This window comes from Phyllobates terribilis, unplaced genomic scaffold (assembly GCF_046119375.1).
Source record: "Phyllobates terribilis strain yellow unplaced genomic scaffold, ASM4611937v1 Scaffold_17__1_contigs__length_24005725, whole genome shotgun sequence".
NCBI lineage: Eukaryota > Metazoa > Chordata > Amphibia > Anura > Dendrobatidae > Phyllobates > Phyllobates terribilis.
In genome coordinates, this window is record NW_027362777.1 from 1,612,483 (window position 1) to 1,629,940 (window position 17,458).

The window sequence follows — 17,458 nt, forward strand, 5'->3', positions numbered from 1 at the left end:
GGAAGAAACTGAGTATTATCTGACAGAATTGCAGGGGTGCCAATACTTTTGGCCACCACTGTATTTATAAAACCTTTTTTTGTTTGCACAAATATTGCGGGCACAAATTATTTGATACCAAAGTCTCCTTGTACAGTGTTTTATGGGGTTTATTTCTGGCCTTAGTCTTTCCTATATTACAAGAAAAAACACCAGAAAAAAAGCAGAAATTAAAATGTTTCAAAATAAATTGGCACCAACAATTCTTATAAAAAGAAAAAAACATGCAAACAGCATAAGACACATTTTGTTATTTTCTAACACATTAAACATTTGTTTTAAAATAATTAATTCCTTTGAGCACCAGAACATAGATGTTCACCACAGGGATGGCACAGGTGGGGCTGCAACATAATCCCTGGCAGTTTAACCAATTGCTGGTGTCTAAAGCAAACATGGCATCTCAAAAGGTTTGACAGAGTTCGACTGAATGCCCCTCCTCCCTAAAGTACTCAATAGTATGGGGTCTAGTTACTATGATACTTAAATACCTAATAATGATATCTGGGCCTGCAATGTACGAAAGTCTATTAGGCCGGGCCAGAGGCAGCGTCAAATGAGGTACATTTTTTTTTTTTATGGAAGTAATGAATTGGGGGTTGGCTGACTATATAATATATTTGGGGGCCTCCCGACAGATGATGTCAGGGCAGAGAAGGATCTGGGATCCTGAATTTTAGAGGCTAATTGTTTGTTCTTCCTGTAGATACTCCCCTGCTAGAGGAGTCTGGAGGTGACTCTCATACAGACCACAGGAAAGCTGGAATATTTGTGTGTATGGGGGAGTTGGTAAAAATAGCCGTCTGTCAAATGACCGTTCAGCCAACACATATCTCGTGTATGGGGCAGTTAAGTACACTACTCAAAAATATAAAGGGAACACTTAAACAACACAATGTAACTCTAAGTCAATCTCACTTCTGTGAAATCAACCTGTCCAGTTATGAAGCAACACTGATTGTGAATCAATTTCTCCTGTTGTTGTGTAAATGGAACAGACAGCAGGTAGAAATGATAGGCAATTAGCCAGATACCCCCTATAAAGGAGTGGTTCTGCAGAACATTTCTCTGTTCTCATCCTTTTTGGCTGTTTTGGTCACTTTTGCATTTTATCATTGCTCTCACCCCTAGAGGTACAGTAGCATGAGGCGGTGTCTACAACCCACAGAAGTTGCTTATGTAGTGCAGCTCATCCAGGATAGCACATCAATGAGAGCTGTGGCAAGAAGGGTAACTGTGTGTCAGCACAGTGTCCAAAGCATGGAGCATATACTGTACCAGGAGACAGGTCAGTACACCAGGAGATGTGGAGGGGGCCATAGGAGGGCAACAACCCAGCATCAGGACCGCTACCTCCTCCTTTGTGCAAGGAGGAACAGGAGGAGCAAGGTAAGATCCCCGCAAAATGACATCCAACAGGCCATTAACATTTATTTGTCAGCTCAAACTGTCAGAAACAGATTCCATGAGGGTGGTATGAAGGCTCGAAGTCCACAATTGGGTGTTGCGCTTACAGTACAACATGGTGAAGGGTCATTGGCATTTGCCAGAGAACACCAAGATTGGCAGATTCCACATTGGCGCCCTGTGTTCTTCACGGATGAGAGCAGGTTCACACTGCGCACATGTGACAGACGAGATAGAGTCTGGAGATGCCGTGGAGAATGTTCTCCAGCACGACCGGTTTTGCAGTGGGTCAGTAATGGTGTGGGGAGGCATTTCTTTGGAGGGCCGCACAGCCCTCCATGTGCTAGCCAGAGGTACCCTGACTGCCATTAGGTACTGGGATGAGATCCTCAGATCCATTGTGAAACCGTATGCAGGTGCAATGGGCCCTGTGTTCCTCCTGATGCATGCCAATGCTAGGCCTCATGTGGCTGAAGTGTGTCAGCAGTTCCTGCATGATGAAGGCATTGATGCTTTGGAATGGCCTGTCCATTCCCCAGACCTGAATCCAATCAAGCACATCTGGGACATCATGTCTTGTTCCATCCACCAATGACACGTTACATCACAGACTTTAGTTTGGCGGAGTCATAATTCCCGACCTGCAGACCGTATGATGCCACTGTACTTGGCAGGCCCAGTCCAGATGGTATGGAGATAAATGAAGGAGACCAAAGTCCAAAAATAAACTTTACTTTACTTAACAAGAACTTGATGACAAGTATACATATCAGATAGCAGGCACAACACTTTGTGAATGTTTCTCCTGCATTATGCAGAGTCAAGAACTTTATGGTTACATGTGGTGGTACATAACTTTTGTTAAAAGCTACAACAGTCCAGCAAGCCATTATGGGAAGGTCCATCATCCCTGTGAGGAGCATACAGGTTGAGATTAGTCGTTACAGCCCCTCAGGGCAACTCACAGCTCCCAGTTGATTTGTGAGGACCTCACTGGCTGAGGTGCATCGGTACGACTCCTCGCTAGTACTTTCAAAATCCATTCGATGAGGGCCACACACTCATTGCTGTGGCACTGCATCTTCAGCTCTTCTTAGGAGAACAGATGTCCCAGTTATTCGACACTGTAGCTTCCTCTCTAGTATAGACAACTCTTTGTTTAAATCCTGTTCGTCTAAGATAAGGAATCCTTCCTTAACTTAATTCCCTTTACTCACAGTGGCATGTAAAGGTTTAAACACCCATGGTCAAAATTACAAAACGGAAAATGGGCCGATGCAAAAGTTTGGACACCCTGCATGGTTAGTACCTAGTAGCAGCACCTTTTGCAAGTATTACAGCTTGTAAACGCTTTTGGTAGCCAGACAAGAGTTTTTAAATTCTTGTTTGAGGGATTTTCATCCATTCTTCTTGGAAAATTCTTCAAGTTCTGTGAGATTCCTGGGTCGTCTTGCATGCACTGCTATTTTGACGTCTAGCCACAGATTTTCAATGATGTTCAGATCAGAGGACTGTGAGGGCCATTGTAAAACCTTCATCTTGTGCCTTTGAGGTTGTCTATTGTGGATTTTGAAGTGTGTTTAGAATTCATTATCCATTTGAAGAAGCCATCCTCTTTTCAACATCAGTTTTTTTTTACAGATGGTGTTATTGCATCAAGAATTTGTTGAAACTTCATTGAATCCATTCCTTTTTCTACCCATGAAATGATCCCGTGCCATTGGCTGCAACACAACCCTAAAGAATGATTGATCCACCTCCATGCTTAATGGTTGGCAAGATGTTATTTTCTTGAAATTCTGTGCCCTTTTTTCTCCACATAACTTTGATCATCGTGGCCAAAGAGTTTTATTTTAACCTCATCAGTCCACAGAACATGTTTCCAAAAATGCATCAGGCTTGTTTAGTTTGTTTAGTTGTTCTTTTGCATACTTCTGACACAGAATTTTATCGTGAGACGCAGGAGAGGTTTTCTTCTGATGACTCTTTCATGAAGGTCATATTTGTGCAGGTGTCTCTGAACAGTAGAAAAATGTGCAACAACTAAAGAGTCTTCTAAATCTTTCTGAAGGTCTTTTGCAGTCAAGTGGGGTTTCTGATTTGCCTCTCCAGCAATCCTACGAGCAGCTCTCACTGAAATTTAGCTTGGTCTTCCTTGCTGTTAACTGCCATTTCTTAATTACATTTCGAACTGAGGAAAGAGTGTAAAGATAATTGTCCTAAAATATGTATGCATATATACAGTACAGACCAAAAGTTTGGACACACCTTCTCATTTAAAGATTTTTCTGTATTTTCATGACTATGAAAATTGTACATTCATACTGAAGGCATCAAAACTATGAATTAACACATGTGGAATTAGATACTTAACAAAAAAGTGTGAAACAACTGAAAATATCTCTTATATTCTAGGTTCTTCAAAGTAGCCACCTTTTGCTTTGATGACTGCTTTGCACACTCTTGGCATTCTCTTGATGAGCTTCAAGAGGTAGTCACCGGAAATGGTTTTCACTTCACAGGTGTGCCCTGTCAGGTTTAATAAGTGGGATTTCTTGCCTTATAAATGGGGTTGGGAAAGTTTTATGGACAGACGAATCAAAGTTTGAGGTGTTTGGATCACACAGAAGAACATTTGGGAGACGCAGAACAACTGAAAAGATGCTGGAAGCTCATCTGTCAAGCATGGTGGAGGTAATGTGTTGGCTTAGGTTTGCTTTGGTGCTGGTAAAGTGGCAGATTTGTACAAGGTAAATGGGATTTTGAATAAGGAAGGCTATCAATCCATTTTGCAATGCCATGCCATACTCTGTGGACGGCACTTGATTGGAGCCAATTTCATCCTACAACAGGACAATGACCCAAAGCACACCTCCAAATTATGCATGAACTATTTAGGGAAGAAGCAGGCAGCTGGTATTATATCTGTAATGGAGTGGCCAGCGCAGTCACCAGATCTCAACCCCATTGAGCTGTTGTGGGAGCAGCTTGACCGTATGGTACGCAAAAAGTGTCCATCAAGCCAATCCAACTTGTGGGAGGGGCTTCAGGAAGCATGGGGGGAAATTTCTCAAGATTACCTCAGCAAATTAACAGCTAGAATGCCAAAGGTCTGCAATGCTGGAACTGCTGCAAAGGGAGCATTCTTTAACGAAATCAAAGTTTGAAGGAGAAAATTATTCTTTCAAATAAAAATCATTATTTCTAACCTTGTCAATGTCTGGACTATATTTTCTATTCATTTTGCAACTCATTTGATAAATAAAAGTATGAGTTTTCATGGAAAACACAAAATTGTCTGGGTGACCCCAAACTTTTGAACAGTAGTGTATATATATATATGTGTTTTTTCATACTACCATACTACTGCGAATGCATATATATATATACACAGGTGCATCTCACTAGAATAATAAATAAATAAGTCAATTTATTTCAGTTCTTCAATAAAAAAAGGAAACTCATGTTATATAGAGTCATTACAAACAGAGTGATCTATTTCAATTGTTTAGTTCTGTTAATGTTGATGATTATGGCTTAAAGCCAATGAAAACACAAAAGTCATTATCTCAGAAAATTAGAATAATTAACAAAAAACTGCAAAGGCTTCCTAAGCATTTAAAAAGGTCCCTTAGTCTGTTTCAGTAGGTTCCACAATCATGTCCAGAAGGCAGTCATTGACACACCCCACAAGGAGGGTAAGCCACAAAAGGTCATTGCTAAAGAAGCTGGCTGTTCACAGAGTGCTGTATCCAAGCATATTAATGGAAAGTTGAGTGGAAGGAAAAAGTGTGGTAGAAAAGGGTGCACAAGCAACCGGGATAACCGCAGCCTTGAAAGGATTGTTAAGAAAAGGCCATTCAATGTGTGGGGGAGATTCACAAGGAGTGGACTGCTGCTGGAGTCATTGTTTCAAGAGCCACCACACACAGACGTATGCAGGACATGGGCTACAAGTGTCAGTGATGGTTTGGGAGCCATGTCATCTGCTGGTGTAGGTCCACTGTGTTTTATCAAGACCAAAGTCAGCGCAGCCGTCTACCAGGACATTGTACAGCACTTCAGGCTTCCTTCTGCCGACAAGCTTTTTGGAGATGGAAATGTCATTCTCCAGCAGGACTTGGCCCCTGTCCACACTGCCAAAAGTACCAATACCTGGTTTACAAACAACAGTAAGACTGTGCTTGATTGGCAGCAAACTCGCCTGACCTTAACCCCATAGAGAATCTATTATAGAGAATCTATGGGGTATTGTTAAAGGGGAAGATGAGAGACCCCAGATGCAACAATGCAGATGAGCTGAAGGCTACTATCAAAGCAACCTGGGCTTCCATAACACCTCAGCAGTGCCACAGGCTGATCGCCTCCATGCCACGCCGCATTGATGCAGTAATTGATGCACAAGGAGCCCCGACCAAGTATTGAGGGCATTTACTGAACATACATTTCAGTAGGATAATATTTTGGATTTTAAAAACATTTTTCAAGCTGTTGTTATAAAGTATTTTAATTTACTGAGATAATGACTTTTGTGTTTTCATTGGGTGTAAGCCATAATCATCAACATTAACAGAAGTAAACATTTGAAATAGATCACTCTGTGTGTAATGACTCTATATAATAGATCCCTCTGTGTGTAATGACTCTATATAATAGATCCCTCTGTGTGTAATGACTCTATATAATAGATCCCTCTGTGTGTAATGACTCTATATAATATATGAGTTTCACTTTTTGTACCGAAGAACTGAAATAAATTAACTTTTTGATAATATTCTAATTTAGTGAGAAGTACCTGTATATGCATCTATATATATAATCGTCTTATCCCCTCTGTCTGTCTGTGTGTCTGTCTGTCCAGGAAATCCCGCGTCGCTCATTGGTCTGGCAGCAGCCAATCAGCGCCGCGGGATTTCTGAAAAAAGATGGCGGCCGTTAGCGGCTCATCTCCCGGCCGGCAACAGCAGAAGGAACCCGACCGCCGGACCCATCTGCGGGACGGAGATGCAGCCGGGAGATGAGAAGCGCGAGGCGCTCATCTCCCGGCCGGTAGCAGCGGAAGGACCGCCGGCGCCGCTGACCTCCATGCGGAAGGGAGGACCGGGGAGCGGCGCTGCGGGTCGGGATACTTCTGCTGCGAGCGCCCGCTATGTCCCGGGTTCTCGCAGCGTAAGTAGCCGCACAGGCAGCGCCGCTCCCCGGTCCTCACCAAGACGATTCGATGATTGGTCGGGTCCGAAGACCGCGACCAATCACTGATCTTAGCGCAAAACTTAAACACCGCTGTGCTGATTGGTCGCCGACACCGCCCGCGACCAATCACCGATTTGGGCACCACATTTAAATATCCGCCGCGACCAATCAGCACAGCGGTGTTTAAATGTGGAGCCAAGATCGGTGATTGGTCGCGGCCAATATTTAAATTTGGCGCCCAAATCGGTGATTGGTCGCGGTCAGCGTCCGCGACCAATCAGCACAATAGTGTTTAACTTTGGCGCCAAGATCAGTGATTGGTCGCGGGCCAAGACAGCGACCAATCACCGATTTGTGCGGCAGATTTAAATATCGGCCGCGACCAATTGGATGTCAGCGCCGCTCCCTGGTCCTCCCTTCACACCCTAGCCGCCTGGATGTCAGCGGCGCTGCCTGTGCGGATACTTCCACTCCGAGAACCCAGGACATGAGCGGGCGCTCGGAGCAGAAGTATCCCGACCCGCAGCGCCGCTCCCCGTCCTCCCTTCACACCCTGGCCGCTGATGTCCCCACAGTATCCGCATGGTGTTACAAAGGTCCGGACATTTGTGTTAAAAATCGCTGATTGGTCGCTGGCGCTGCCCGCGACCAATCACCGATTTGGGCGCCAAATTAAAATATCGGCCGATCACCGATCTTGCCGCCACATTTAAACACTGCTGTGCTAATTGGTCGCGGACGCCAGCCGCAACCAATCAGCGAGCTTGGCGCCAAATTTAAACAACGCTCTGCTGATTGGACGCGTCCGGCATCCGCGACCAATCAGCGAGATTGGCGCCAAATTTAAACAACGCTCTGCTGATTGGTCGCGGACTCCAGCCGCGACCAATCAACGAGATTGGCGCCAAATTTAAGCAACGCTCTGCTGATTGATCGCGGTCGCTGGCCGAGATCAATCAGCAGTATTGGCGCAAAATTTAAACACCGCTCTGCTGATTGGTCGCGGTTGTCGGCCGTGACCAGTCAGCAGCATTGGCGCCAAATTTAGACCTCAATCTGCTGATTGGTCGCAACCACCGGCCGCGACCAATCTTCGTTTTTTGTGCCAAATTTAAACAACACTCTGCTGATTGGTCGCGGTCGCTGGCCGCGACCAATCAGCAGTATTGGGGCCAAATTTAAACCCCGCTCTGCTGATTGGTCGCGGTCATCCTCTGCCCGCAGTCCCTTCATCTCCTCTGCTCTCCAGCCTCAGCCCTGCTCCCGTCCTGCACTGTACTCCGCAGCAGCCCCTTCATCAATAGCCCCCTCCTCCTCTCTGTGTCATCCTCTGCCCGCTGTCCCTTCATCTCCTCTGCTCAGCAGACTCAGCTCTGCTCCCATCCTGCACTGTACTCTGCAGCAGCCCCTTCATCCATGGCCTCCTCCTCCTCTCTGTGTCATCCTTTGCCTGCAGTCGCTTCATCTCCTCTGCTCTCCAGCCTCAGCCCTGCTCCCGTCCTGCACTGTACTCCGCAGCAGCCCCTTCATCCATGGCCCCCTCCTCCTCTCTCCATGTCCCCCTGTGTGCCGCAGCGGGCAGCCTGTCACACTCTGCTGCTCACCTTCTGACCTGATCTTCTGCCTCTCTTCACCCCACATGACCCCAGCGTTCCTTCAGGCTGCAGCACCCCCTCTCCTACCATCAAGCAACTGTGGTCACCCTCAAGCTGGATCTTCAGCTTCACAGTACCTGGACTCTGCTAAATATCGCTGCTATTAACCCCTTGTTCTCTGTAGGGATAGTTAGTGATGGGCGGGCGGACTGTTATTAATGTATGTATGTTTTTAGGTAAGTGGGTGGGAAGTATAATTAGGTTATTGTGGGGCTAATTATATATTATTATTTGTACTGTGATAGTGCGGTAATTAGTAGTATAATAACTGAAGACTTGTGTGTAATAAATATCTTTCATTCGTACGCGGTTTCATCTCAGTTAGTCGCCGTTCAGTATAGTTTATAGCAAGGGAATCAGAGTACGTAACATGTGAGGTATTAGCCGGATATTGGTTATTGATAGTCAAGGCTGGCATTAATAATTAATATACGGAATACCGCCCGGTAACAAAGGGTAAATTGAAAACGCTTTGCTATCTTCTTATTGCCTTCTCCTGCTTTGTGGCCTCCACCATTTTCATTTTCAGAGTGCTCGGCAGCTGCTTAGAAGAACCCAAAGCTGCGTTTTTTTGGCACAGGGTTAGAGGAGGCTGGGTTTTTATAAATCTGGGAAATTTGCATCACCTGGCCTTTTCTAACGATGATAGTGAACAAGCCATAACCCTAAGGTATGTGCGCACATTGAGTATTTGGTGCAGAAATTTCGGTAACGTTTCTGCATCTCTTTGCAGCAAAAACACAACGGCTAATTAAGGTCAGAAACCTTGGTCAAACCGAGTTTCCACACTACAGCCGTGATGTAGTGACGTCTTTGTGCCTGCTGTGCACGGAGTCTCAGACTCACAGGCGAAGGGTGAATGGTGGATCAGGGAGCTTTCAACTCCTGATTCACTATTCTACTCAATGGTATCACCGTCATGGGAATGTGGATGTCGCGGAAACTGTGATGATGGGGAAGGAGAGGGAGGTCCGAGATACTGTTGTGGATCTATATAAACAGATGTAAACAATGATGCTGTTGAATAATTGATACAGTCACTACCTTACCCTATCCTGTACCTAAACAAAGCTGATACTGCCTAACCGCAGAGGTTGGCACCCTAAGGAACAACAATGGCACCTCCACTCACTGATGGCTGTCCCTCAGAAGCCCTAGTTAACCCTGATATATATATATATATATATATATATATATATATATATAAATAAAAAAAACACTGATAAATTAAATAGGATCAGATATGTCTCAAGGTACAGTACGGACCAAAAGTTTGGACACACCTTCTCATTTAAAGATTTTTCTGCATTTTCATAACTATGAAAATTGTACATTCACACTGAAGGCATCAAAACTATGAATTAACACATGTGGAATTATATACTTAACAAAAAAGTGTGAAACAACTGAAAATGTCTGATATTCTAGGTTCTTCAAAGTAGCCACCTTTTGCTTTGATGACTGCTTTGCACACTCTTGACATTCTCTTGATGAGCTTCAAGAGGTAGTCACTGGAAATGGTTTTCACTTTACAGGTGTGCCCTGTCAGGTTTAGTAAGTGGGATTTCTTGCCTTATAAATGGGGTTGGGACCATCAGTTGTGTTGTGCAGAAGTCTGGTGGATACACAGCTGATAGTCCTACTGAATAGACTGTTAGAATTTGTATTATGGCAAGAAAAAAGCAGCTAAGTAAAGAAAAATGAGTGGCCATCATTACTTTAAGAAATGATGGTCAGTCAGTGTGAAAAATTGGGAAAACTTTGAAAGTGTCCCCAAGTGCAGTTGCAAAAACCATCAAGCGCTACAAAGAAACTGGCTCACATGAGGACCGCCCCAGGAAAGGAAGACCGAGAGTCACCTCTGCTTCTGAGGATAAGTTTATCCGAGTCACCAGCCTCAGAAATCGCAGGTTAACAGCAGCTCAGATTAGAGCCAGGTCAATGCCACACAGAGTTCTAGCTTCAGACACATCTCTACAACAACTGTTAAGAGGAGACTTTGTGCAGCAGGCCTTCATGGTAAAATAGCTGCTAGGAAACCACTGCTAAGGACAGGCAACAAGCAGAAGAGACTTGTTTGGGCTAAAGAACACAAGGAATGGACATTAGACCAGTGGAAATCTGTGCTTTGGTCTGATGAGTCCAAATTTGAGATCTTTGGTTCCAACCACCGTGTATTTGTGCGATGCAGAAAAGGTGAACGGATGGATGGACTCTACATGCCTGGTTCCCAAAGTGAAGCACTGAGGAGGAAGTGTGATGGTGTGGGGGTGCTTTGCTGGTGACACTGTTGGGGATTTATTCAAAATTGAAGGCATACTAAACCAGCATGGCTACCAAAGCATCTTGCAGCGGCATGCTATTCCATCCGGTTTGCGTTTAGTTGGACCATCATTTATTTTTCAACAGGACAATGACCCCAAACACACCTCCAGGCTGTGTAAGGGCTATTTGACCAAGTAGGAGAGTGATGGGGTGCTACGCCAGATGACCTGGCCTCCACTGTCACCAGACCTGAACCCAATCGAGATGGTTTGGGGTGAGCTGGACCGCAGAGTGAAGGCAAAAGAGCCAACAAGTGCTAAGCATCTCTGGGAACTCCTTCAAGATTATTGGAAGACCATTTCTGGTGACTACCTCTTGAAGCTCATCAAGAGAATGCCAAGAGTGTGCAAAGCAGTCATCAAAGCAAAAGGTGGCTACTTTGTAGAACCTAGCATATAAAACACATTTTCAGTTGTTTCACATTTTTTTGTTAAGTATATAATTCCACATGTGTTAATTCATAGTTTTGATGCCTTCAGTGTGAATGTACAATTTTCATAGTCATGAAAATACAGAAAAATCTTTAAATGAGGAGGTGTGTCCAAAGTTTGGTCTGTACTGTATATATAAAGGAAAGGGTATGTTACTCATCAGAGAATGTTTCAATAATCCACCTCAGTGTATTTCCCCACTAGTTTCATCAGGAGGCTTGATACAGGGATGATAATTCATGATGTTGAGCATAGTGTGCCTAATAGCCAGGTGTCCATGTATAAATATCCCACTTCATCCAAACCCCCTCCACAGACTAGGAGACCCATTCCTATTCCTAAAGGTGAATTGTCACAGGATATATAGAATGGAGTCTGTCTACAATAATGTACTGCGCCTGCGCTACTTCTCATGCGCTAGAGGTCCGATAATGTCCATCTCCTAGTGTACATGTCCGGAAGTGACGTGCTTTACACTGAAACGCCAGATAAACTGATTGCCTCCGTGCCACTCGTACCTGGGACTGCGTGTTAAGGGGACGGTTGCAACAACTTTATTACAATTGAAAACAACCGAACCCGGGGTCCGCGATAAAGCCTAGAAGACTGCAGCCGAACACCTACCGGGTAAGAATGTAAAACATGCAACTAAATTATAAATCCCTCCAGTGTTACTACACACCGGGACGGGAAAAGGGATTCGCACCATCTCCGTTAACTGCACGGGAGATGTGCGACAAATAACGTAGCCGTAGCTCTGTTGACTGCACAGAGGCTACGCAGCAGGCGCTAGGAGGTGTGTGTGACTCACGCCGGAGTGTACGTGCTCCCAGCCGGTGTGTGACCAGCCTGCGGAGTAACTCTCCAAGTGGCTAGCAGGCGGTGCCAGGGATGCGGAACCCGCAGTCTGCTCGGGGTGTATAGCAACCCCCTTGCAGGAGCCAGACTGCCAAACGGGAACTACCTGCCTAAGCACAGCTGAGCCTGCCTAAGCGACCTGTGCTAATCAGCCGAGCGAACTCTGGCATTGGCAGGTCACGGAGAGAGCAGATAGGGAGCACGTGGAGCCCAAACAGACAAGCATCCACACAAGAGCACAACCTAAACGGAATGATCAGAACGCACCGCCATGTTTGTGGTCGGGCTATTTAAAGACTAAGCCCTGCCCACAGTCGCATTATTGGTCGCACTACTGATGACGTCACCCGCGACCAATCAGGCGGTGCCAGGTCACCGGATCAGCTGACATCCAACCACCAATCACAGTCCGCCATGTCACGGGCATGCTCAGTGCAGTGCACCCTGGACTTAGGCAGTAGCAGCCCTGTTCCCCTCCGCAACCTATTCTTAACACTACTAGGAACAAAGACCAGAGAGACAGCATGTACATCTTGTGCACTAGCTAGACGTTAGGACTAACGGCGATGCTGAGCAGCATCAGCCCTGGCTGGACCAGAATGGGAGACCACAGAATCCACTGATGATTCTGACCCAATTTCAGATCCAGCAAACGCCTGACGTCTAACACTGCGCATGGCCGTAGTTATGCACTCCATGTCAGAGCGCATCTAGGGTCATTGTCAGTGATTACGCATGTCTGGATGTGTGTGCCGGAGAGCATTACGGTCTCCTATGTATGACTGTGCATGCGTTCCATGCTGGAGTGCATATAATATTGGATTGCATTCCAGCAATATAGAAAAGTCCTGTCTCTGAGAAAAACAAGAATTGCTCATCCTCCCATCATGTAATAGGCATGTAGATCTACTATATCACTACATAAAATAGGGATGATGGACCACAGTATATTCCTAAATAGTCAAATTTGATCCCTATTGTATAATTAGAGATACACAAGGATCACCACACTTGTTAGTTACTAAATAGTATATGTGTGTAATATAACTGATAAGAAATAATTCTTATATAAAAGCTCAAATATCTCGATGAAGTACAACATGTGAACCCCATTCACAGGGAACGGAGTAGCAATGAGTAGAGTATAAAATCCAAAAATGTAATCCAGAATGGGGCTGTATTCATACAAAACAGGCATAGGGAATTTGCTCATTGAGGGGCTAGTGAATAACGTCTAAAAATTCACTTTCTTTTTTGAGGATACATCTATTGTGATCACCTCCTCTCACATTGGGTTTAACCATCTCAATTATACATAAGGAGATGTCTCCAGTTTCACATCGATGTACACTGTTCATGTGTCTCGCTAATGGAGTGTCCCGACCATGGTGTATAGCGCCCAAATTCCCCCTCCCCCACCCTCATGCTAAACTAACTCTTGGTCCTGCATACATAATCTAGGGGGCAGGTGCATGTGGCCATATATATAAGTCCTGAAGTTTTACAGTTGGAATAATCCCTCTGAAAAAAAGGTTTTATTCGTGGAAGAACTCGAGAAAGATTTACATGGTCTCATCCAATTACATGTACAACGTTCTCCACATCTAAAGAAAAAGCAAACTCTTCTATCTAGCCAAGTCCCCTTCGGTGAAGTTTTTTTTTTATAGAAACTATGCACTAAACGGTCCCTAATTGAACGACCCTTTCTGAAAGTTATTTTGAGAGTACATCCCACAGCACCCTCAGGTCCGGGTCGACCACAAGTATATCCCAGTGTTTTCTGAGGATATTAAAGATATGGTCACTCTGATTGTCACAACTTCCTATTAATTGTGTTATCCCAAATTTTTCTTGGTCTCTTGGTTAGGTATGGAGGAGTGTCTGTCTCTCCCAATTTTTCTGCAAACAATCGTGTGAAATCCAATATGTACTGTGGGTACCCTTTTTCCTTGAATTTGGTGTTCATGTCTATTGCCTGTATATTAATATCTGTGACATTAGTACAGTTCCTTCTCAACTGTAAAAATTGGTCCTTGGGTATTCCTTTTTTTAGGGGGATGGAGAGGTGGCTATCCCACTTCCATAGACCCTTAGTGCTTGTCGGTTTATAGTAGATGAGTGTCCCTAGGGTCCCATCCAGTTGTTTCTTGATTAGTACATCCAGGAAAAGCAACTGGCTATAATTAACCTCTGATGTAACTCTAAGGCCCACTCTATTGACATTGAGTTCCTTGACAAATTCAAGAAATTGTTCACTCGTCCCTGACCAGATGATAAAAATGTCGTGAATATATCTATACCATACCCCAATATATGGATGCCACCACTTATGATCATCCCAGAATATTGTGGTTTCCTCCCACCAGCTCAAAACTAGGTTAGCATATGAGGGGGCACAGGGGCTCCCCATCGCAGTACCCCTGAGCTGGTGAAGAACTTCCTGTCAAAAAGAAAGAAGTTATGAACAAGAGTAAATTTTAGAAGATCCTCCATGAAGTCATTATGTCTGCTACACTCTATTGATCTCGATTTCAAGAAATGTCTTACTCCTCTGATACCATCCTCGATATCTAGTAAGTCCTGCTCCCCTACATGCATGTATACATGCTCGAGGGTCTACATGGAGGGGAGCAGGCAGAGGGAAAACCAATCCCAGAGGGATTATTCCAACTGTAAAACCTCAGGACTTATTCCAACTGCAGGACCTCAGGCGAAATTATGGGAACATTATATTGTGTGTGGGGGGAAGGTGGTACTGTAGGAGCATTACTCTGTGTGGGGGCATCATACAAACTGCATAAGGGGCATAATGGGGCATTACACTGTGTGGGGGCATCATAGATACTGCATAAGGAGCATAATGGGGGCATTACACGGTGTGGGGGCATCACAGATACTGCATAAGGGGCATAATGGGGGCATTACACTGTGTGGGGGCATCATACATACTGTATAAGGGGCATAATGGGGGCATCACACTGTGTGAGGGGCATAATGGTGGCATTACACTGTGTGGGGGGGAATCATACATACTGCATAAGGGGCATAATGGGGGCATCACACTGTGTGAGGGGCATCATACGTCCTGCATAAGGGGCATAATGGGGGCATTACACTGTGTGGGGGGCATCATACGTCCTGCATAAGGGGCATAATGGGGGCATTACACTGTGTGGGGGCATCATAGATACTGCATAAGGGGCATAATGGGGGCATTACACTGTGTGGGGGCATCATACATACTGTATAAGGGGCATAATGGTGGCATTACACTGTGTGGGGGCATCATACATCCTGCATAAGGGGCATAATGGGGGCATTACACTGTGTGGGGGGCATCATACATACTGCATAAGGGGCATAATAGGGGCATTACACTGTGGGGGGCATCATACATCCTGCATAAGGGGGGCATTACACTGTGGGGGGCATCATACATCCAGCATAAGGGGCATAATGGGGGCATTACACTGTGGGGGGCATCATACATACTGTTTAAGGGGCATAATGGTGGCATTACACTGTGTGGGGCATCATACATCCTGCAAAAGGGGCATAATGGGGGCATTACACTGTGTGGGGGCATCATACGTACTGCATAAGGGGCATAATGGGGGCATTACACTGTGGGGGCATCATACATCCTTCATAAGGGGCATAATGGGGGCATTACACTGTGGGGGCGGGCATTACACTGTGGGGCCAGTAAAGGGGCCCTGTACTATGAGAACAATACGTTTCCTCCCTTCCTGTCTCCATAGTTGGGTCGTATGTATCTATTACAGGAAACAGAACAAAAACCTTATGATTCTTATAAAGGGGCAACACAAGACCCCAAAAGAGTCTCCGTGCTGAAGGGGTTAATGCCCCCTGCGCCCAGTAATGGGGTCTCCACATACCTCCACCTGCAGAGCCGCCACCACATATATGGCTGCTCTGTGCGCACAGGAGCTGTGATGAGGTCACAGGAGGGGAGGAGTCAGGGGTCACATGATCAGGGGCCTCAGTGGATGCAGGACTCTGCTGTGCTGGTTGTCATGGTGCTGGATGAGCTGAAGTTTATGTGTGGGGTCAGGAGGGGTTTACAGTGTGGATGTAGCAGAGCCGCGTGTGTACGAGGTGTACGGAGCAGAGCCGCGTGTGTACGGAGCAGAGCCGCGTGTGTACGAGGTGTACGGAGCGGAGCCGCGCGTGTACGAGGTGTACGGAGCGGAGCCGCGCGTGTACGAGGTGTACGGAGCGGAGCCGCGCGTGTACGAGGTGTACGGAGCGGAGTCGCGTGTGTACGAGGTGTACGGAGCAGAGCCGCGTGTGTACGAGGTGTACGGAGCGGAGCCGCGTGTGTACGAGGTGTACGGAGCGGAGCCGCGTGTGTACGAGGTGTACGGAGCGGAGCCGCGTGTACGAGGTGTACGGAGCAGAGCCGCGTGTGTACGAGGTGTACGGAGCGGAGCCTTGTGTACGAGGTGTACGGAGCGGAACCGCGTGTGTACGAGGTGTACGGAGCGGAGCCGTGTGTGTACAAGGTGTACGGAGCAGAGCCGCGCGTGTACGAGGTGTACGGAGCGGAGCCGTGTGTGTACGAGGTGTACGGAGCGGAGCCGTGTGTGTACAAGGTGTACGGAGCAGAGCCGCGCGTGTACGAGGTGTACGGAGCGGAGCCGCACGTGTACGAGGTGTACGGAGCAGAGCCACGTGTGTACGAGGTGTACGGAGCGGAGCCGCGCGTGTACGAGGTGTACGGAGCGGAGCCGCGTGTGTACGAGGTGTACGGAGCAGAGCCGCGCGTGTACGAGGTGTACGGAGCGGAGCCGTGTGTGTACGAGGTGTACGGAGCGGAGCCGTGTGTGTACAAGGTGTACGGAGCAGAGCCGCGCGTGTACAAGGTGTACGGAGCAGAGCCGCACGTGTACGAGGTGTACGGAGCGGAGCCGCACGTGTACGAGGTGTACGGAGCAGAGCCACGTGTGTACGAGGTGTACGGAGCGGAGCCGCGCGTGTACGAGGTGTACGGAGCGGAGCCGCGTGTGTACGAGGTGTACGGAGGAGAGCCGCGTGTGTACGAGGTGTACAGAGCAGAGCCGCGTGTGTACGAGGTGTACGGAGCAGAGCCGCGTGTGTACGAGGTGTACGGAGCGGAGCCGCGTGTGTACGAGGTGTACGGAGCAGAGCCGCGTGTGTACGAGGTGTACGGAGCAGAGCCGCGTGTGTACGAGGTGTACGGAGCGGAGCCGCGTGTGTACGAGGTGTACGGAGCGGAGCCGCGTGTGTACGATGTGTACGGAGCGGAGCCGCGTGTGTACGAGGTGTACGGAGCGGAGCCGCGTGTGTACGAGGTGTACGGAGAGGAGCCGCGCGTGTACGAGGTGTACGGAGCGGAGCCGCGCGTGTACGAGGTGTACGGAGCGGAGCCGCGCGTGTACGAGGTGTACGGAGCGGAGTCGCGTGTGTACGAGGTGTACGGAGCAGAGCCGCGTGTGTACGAGGTGTACGGAGCGGAGCAGTGTGTACGAGGAGTACGGAGCAGAGCCGCGTGTGTACGAGGTGTAC

At 46.9% G+C, this 17,458-nt stretch overlaps 1 protein-coding gene across 1 annotated transcript in view; it reads right to left on the reverse strand.

The window, feature by feature from the left end:
* The window catches only part of LOC141176022 (uncharacterized), a 32,352-nt gene extending 16,463 nt beyond the window's left edge, over positions 1-15,889 (reverse strand). Inside the window, exon 1 of the mRNA XM_073659994.1 lies at positions 15,808-15,889. The gene's annotated coding sequence lies outside the window, so the exon portion shown is untranslated. The remainder of the gene's footprint in view (positions 1-15,807) is intronic.
* Positions 15,890-17,458: the final 1,569 nt, after the last annotated feature.